Consider the following 6,171-nt stretch of genomic DNA (forward strand, 5'->3'; position numbering starts at 1 on the left):
TGCAGCATGGAGTGGAAGCAAGAGTTCAATGGTTTTAATGGTGCTTTATAGTCACATGTTGAATGCACAGTGAAATTCCTTTCTTACAAACAGTCCAGTAGATTTTTGCCGTACCTAAGTGATAATATTGGGCATTTTGGATGCCTGACAAAATGGAGGATTTCTGCTTTTGAAGAGCCTGCTTGACATCTTTTGCAAAGGTTGCAAAGACCATGAGGACCATGGCTCCAGAGTGTCTGGGTCCTGGGGAGAGGTTGAGTACAGGTTGATGTCCAGATGGTCTTTAATTGATAATATGTATGAGGGTTTTGCAGAGGGAGTTAGGTCCTGCTGCAAATGCATGCTCAGGGTTGGTTGGGAGATGATGGGGTTATAATAGTGTTGAAAACTATGTTGCATGGTCTTCGTGCTGTTACTCGTGATTGGTCAAGGAGAGGGGTCTTGCCCCAATTGTTTACCTGATAGAATGTTTCTTTGCTTAATAGAACTGTTTCCCATTAAGTGCTTTCTGTAGAAAAAAATGGTATGTGATATTCTGTGACTGGGTTAGGGAACTGTTAATTAATCTTTATTGATGATTGGATAGTAGGTGTTGCCCTGGCGTCCCTCTCCTTCCCTGTCCACCTATGTGCCTCGTGGGCGCCTCCTGCTGTTGACCTTGAGGACTGATGCTGTATTCTGAAGGAGCGCCTAAGAAAGAAGGATGGTTCAGTGAGATCAAGACTGTAATCCTAACTTTAATACCATTGTTGAGCAAAAATCTCTCTTTTCAGATTTATGGTAATTAATCACTTGCTTTGCAGGGAAGAGAACTCTGCACTTTAACTAAACTGTACATGAAGTATTTCTTCATTTGTCACTTAAATGGCCTGACTGATTTTGTGACCGCATCCTCCAACAGTAAGCCACTATCAGATGGACAGCAGAGTAGACTGAAGAATGGCGTCCCACAGGGATCCGTCTTGGCTCCACTGTTTTTCAACGTGTACATCCATGACCTCCCAGAGACCATCGCTGGAAAATATGGGTATGCTGACGATCTAGCCATCCTGATGAGACACAAAGAGTGGAAGACAATCGAAAGCTCCTTGAGTCAAGACTTGGGGACTTTGGCAGTATACCTACGACAGTGGCGTCTAAAACTGAGCGAAGGCAAAACAGTGTCAACAGCATTCCATCTAAACAACAAGGAAGCTAAGCGAGAGCTAGCTGTCTTCGTTAACAACAGGCGCTTGGACTGCCAACAAACACCCACTTACCACGGCGTAAAGCTGGACAGTTCACTTACATTTCGTCAACACCTGGCTGGTCTCTGCGACAAGGTCATGGCACGTAGTGGCCTCATCCGACGGCAGCAGGAACAAGTTGGGGAGCCAGTCCATCAACTCTTCGCACCTCTGCCTTAGCTCTTGTGTATGCCCCAGCTGAGTACTGCACACCCGTATGGAGTAGAAGTAATACTAGCCTGGTAGACACGAGCCTGAACAGCACCATCACTGGGTGCCTCCAACCTACTCCAGTCGAGCAGCTCCCTATACTTGCAGGCATTCAGCCTGCAGGGATCCGAAGGCAAGCAGCAACTGGCACTATCTCGTTGTGCCATAGACCCAGATCACCTCCTCCATCAGGCTATCAGCAGAGAGCTGAGGCCGCCCTGACTGAAGTCCCGTCACCCCTTTGCTCCACATGGAAAACAACTCCCAGCATCCATCCAGCCAACTGAGACAAAAGCACACTGGATAGCCACCAGTGGTCACAGGAGTGGGAGGCAACCTCATCTCCATTACACAGCTACATCTCTTCACCAGCCTCTTGTCCAGGGTCTGACCTCCCCAGAGGAGCATGGGTGAAGCTCAACCGACTTGGTACTGGAGTTGGGCGTTTCAATGCCAGCATTTAGAGATGGGGACTCCGCCAGAGCCCAGCCTGTGAAGGCGGAGCAGAACAACAGACAGCCAACCATGTCATCTCTGGGTGCCCGCTCTACCACCCACCAAATGGAGCTCAGGGCCCGGCAGACATTGACGCAGAGACAACAACCTGGCTGCTCAACACCTGGCTTGAGATCTAACTATTCCTTTCGTTATATTTCATTCACAAGAAGAAGAAGAAGAAGAAGAAGAAGAAGAAGAAGAAGAAGAAGAAGAAGAAGTGGGAAACAATTCAATTACATTATAAAGTCCTCTATAAATAAAACAAACATCAACAAAATTACTGCTAAGCAGCTCCCGTTCAGAGAAGGACACAAAGTGTTGGGGTATCTCAGTAGGTCAGGCAACATTGCTTGTGTAACTCTTCTATTCTGTTTCACACCTTCTGCTTTTATCTCTGACCTTTGTTCCATCTGCCCATCAGTGTCCTCCCACTACCTGTGCCCACCTATTACCTGCATGTTTTATCCTGCCTCTCCCCTCATGCAGCTTTCTTCACCCCCCCCCCCCCCCCCAATCAGTACGAAGAAGGGTCTCAACCCAAAAGATCACCTATCCATGTTCTCCAGAGATGCTGCCTGATCTGCTGAGTTACTCCAGCACTTTGTGTCCTTTTTGGTATTAATCAGCATCTGCAGTTCCCTATTTCTACAGTTCAGAGAATACCGTACATTCCTAGTTCACGTAATCGATCCTTTGGACCACAAATAAAATTCTGATGAATTCTTCCAAGGCCAATATATAAGGTGCAATGACAAGAATGTACATGTATTTCAGATCTAGTACACTGACAATGACAATTAAAATTGAATCTGAATCTGAATCTGAATCTAGTATAAACTGGATTTTATATAGCCATGCTTTAAATAAGACACCAGTATCAATTTCACAGTTGACTCTTCATTTGACATTTAAATATGCATGATTTCCTTTAAAGTACAGTGTGGAAACAGGCTCTTCAGCCCAACTTGCCCACACTGGCCAACATGTCCCAGCCACACTAGTCCCACCTGCCCGCATTTGGCCCATATCCCTCCAAACCTGTCCTATCCATGTACCTGTCTAACAGTTTCTTAAACGTTGGGATATAAAAACATAGAAAATAGATGCAGGAGGAGGCCATTCGGCCCTTCGAGCCAGCACCGCCATTCATTGTGATCATGGCTGATCGTCCCCTATCAATAACCCGTGCCTGCCTTCTCCCCATATCCCTTGATTCCACTAGCCCCTCCTCAACTACCTCCTCTGGCAGCTTGTTCCATACACCCACCACATTTTACACTAGTTTTGTTATAAAGGTTATCATTCCATTAAACGTTTATCTTTTGTACCTGGCTTCCATATTTTAGTGATTTCTATACACTGGCATTTATTTACAAGTTTAGGTTTATTATTATCACATGTGTTGATTACAGGGTTTGTTTTTCATGGTGTCTAATCAGATCAGATAATACTACACATAAATACAATCAAGTCAAACTCAAGTACAATAGGTAGAGCAAAGGGGAAGATACAGTGCAGAATATAGTTCTCTGCATTGTAGCGCACCAGTTCCAGAGACAAAGTCCAATGTCCGTAATGGGGCAGTGATGAATTGGACAGTACCCTAGCTTATGGAAGGACCGTTCAGAAGCCTGATAACAGAGGGGAAGAAGTTGTTCTTGAGTCTGGTGGTGCGCGCTTAAAGAGATTCTTTATCTACTGCCCGATGGGAGCAGGGAGATGAAGGCTGGCTGGGGTGGAACAAATCTTTGATTATGTTGGCTGCTTTTCCGAGGCAGCGTGAAGTGTAGATGGTGTGAATGGTGGGGAGTCTGGTCTGTGTGATGGACTGGGCTACATCTACAACCCTCTGCAAATTCTAGCGGTCTTGGGCAGAGCTGTTCCTGAACCAAACTGTGATGCATCTTAACAGTATGCTTTCTGTGGTGCATGTGTAGAAGCTTGTAAGAGACCATTGCTCTTCCTAACTTCACAACATTATATATGCAACATATATAACAAGTAATATACGAATCTATATGTATTGGTGGTCAGTATAGAAATTGATAAACTGCACTATTGACGGATCGCAATCTATTTTTCCGATATAGGTTTTTTTTCCTGTCTAACCATTTAATGATCAATAATCTCTGGCCATGGCAAACACAGATATGCTGCTCTCTACGGTGCAGTCCAAGTATATAGTGCACATGATAAATAGGTGTCCATGCAGTGATAGACAACTTGTGGGGCATAATAAACAATTACCTTCCAATCCAACTTCAGTTTAAGATACAGCACGGAAACAGGCCCTTCAGCCTACCGAGTCCACGCAAACCAGCGATCATTCCATACACTAGCACCATCCTACACACTAGGGACAATTTACAATTTTTACTGAAGCCAATTGACCTACAAACCTGTACGCATTTGGAATGTGGGGGGAAACCGGAGCACCCGGGGAAAGCCCACTCGGTCATAGGGAGAACATACAAACTCCGTACAGACAGCACCCAATGTCAGGATTGAACCCAGGTCTCTGGTGCTGTGAAGCAGCAACTCTACCGCTGAGCCACCTTGCCGCCCTTACATAAGTACATAATCATTATCCAACCTTGTTGTCTTCCTTCATCTGGATGAATAAGTAGGTGCCATCACAACATTTAAGAAATAATGGGACAGGTACATGAATAGGACAGGTTTAGGGGGATATGGGCTGAACACAGCAGGTGGGACTAGTGCAGATGGGACATGTTGGTTGGTGTGGAGACAGACAGAGGAGATTAGTTTACGTTAGCATCATATTCAGCATGGACATTGTGGGCTGAAGGGCCAGGTCCTCTGCTGTATGGAAGGTACTATGTTTTAATCCCATGAGCTTCAAATTTAACTAATGGTCATGTATGTGAAATCTTAATAGATGTTCACTCTTTCATATAAACTACACCCATGTACATGAATGTGCAACATCCCGCAGCCCAGTGGCTCAGTGGTAAAGTTGGTGCCTTACAGCGCCAGAGACACGGGTTCCAATCTGACGTAGGGTGCTCTCTGTAAGAACCTTGTGCATTCTCTCTGTGATTGCGTGGGTTTTCCCCGGGTGCTCCAGTTTCTTCCCACACTCCAAAGACGTACAGGTTTGTAGGTTAATTTGCTTTGGTAAAAATTGTAAAATGTCCCCTGTCTGCAGAATAGTGCTAGTGTATGGGTCAGCACAGACTCGGTGGGTCAAAGGGCTCATTTCCGCGCTGCATCTTTAAAGTCTAAATCCCAACAATTCACCTTTAAGCCCCTTCAATTAGCTTCCACCCCATATGTTGCAGTCTTTACATCCCACAAAGGTGTCTCAAGGAAGATGTTTGAAGAAGGGTCTAGGCCAGAAACGTCGGCCATTCGGAGCTCCCGCAACGGCAACTTCTCCCGTCCGAATTGCTGGGTTGAAAATGATCCGGAGCGGGGCCTTACATCGCCCGGCGCGGCTTTAACGGCCGAGGGACTTACCATCGCCCGCCGGGGCTTTGACATCGGGAGAAGAATGGAGAGCAGGGGAGAGACAAGACTTTGCCTTCCATCACAGTGGGAAGGAGATTCACTGTGATGGATGTTTGTGTAAATTGTGTTGGTGTGTGTCTTGGTTTTTTTTTTTGTATGATTGCAGAAACCAAATTTCGTTTGAACTTCATTTGAGGTTCAAATGACAATAAACGATATTGTATCGTAATTCTTTCTCTCCAAAGATGCTGCCTAACCCGCTGAGGTACTCCAGCTTTTTGTGTCTATCTACGGTGTAAACCAGCATCTGCAGCTCATTCCTACTCATTTTACAGTTCATTCACTGCAAGCATGTGCCAGTCTATTGTTGTTGCAATTCATTCATTGGCAATGGGTGCAGTTCTGCTCCTGCAGTTAATTCATAGTTTATATGAAAGACAAAAACTTCTATTAAGATTTCACATACATTACCATTAGTTAAATTTGAAGTTCATGAGATTAAAACATAGTACCTTCCATACAGTAGAGGAACAGGCCCTTCAGCCCACAATGTCCATGCTGAACATGATGCTAACATAGACGAATCTCCTCTGTCTGTCTCCACACCAACCAACACATCCCATCTGCACTAGTCCCACCTGCTGCGTTCGGCCCATGTCCCCCTAAACCTGTCATATGGTTCATGCAATGTCAGTATCTTCATCTATTGCTGCATTTCGACCATTGCCAGTATATGCACATCTGCTACTGCGATTCATTCATTGCA

The sequence above is a fragment of the Amblyraja radiata genome, chromosome 10 (assembly GCF_010909765.2).
Source record: "Amblyraja radiata isolate CabotCenter1 chromosome 10, sAmbRad1.1.pri, whole genome shotgun sequence".
NCBI lineage: Eukaryota > Metazoa > Chordata > Chondrichthyes > Rajiformes > Rajidae > Amblyraja > Amblyraja radiata.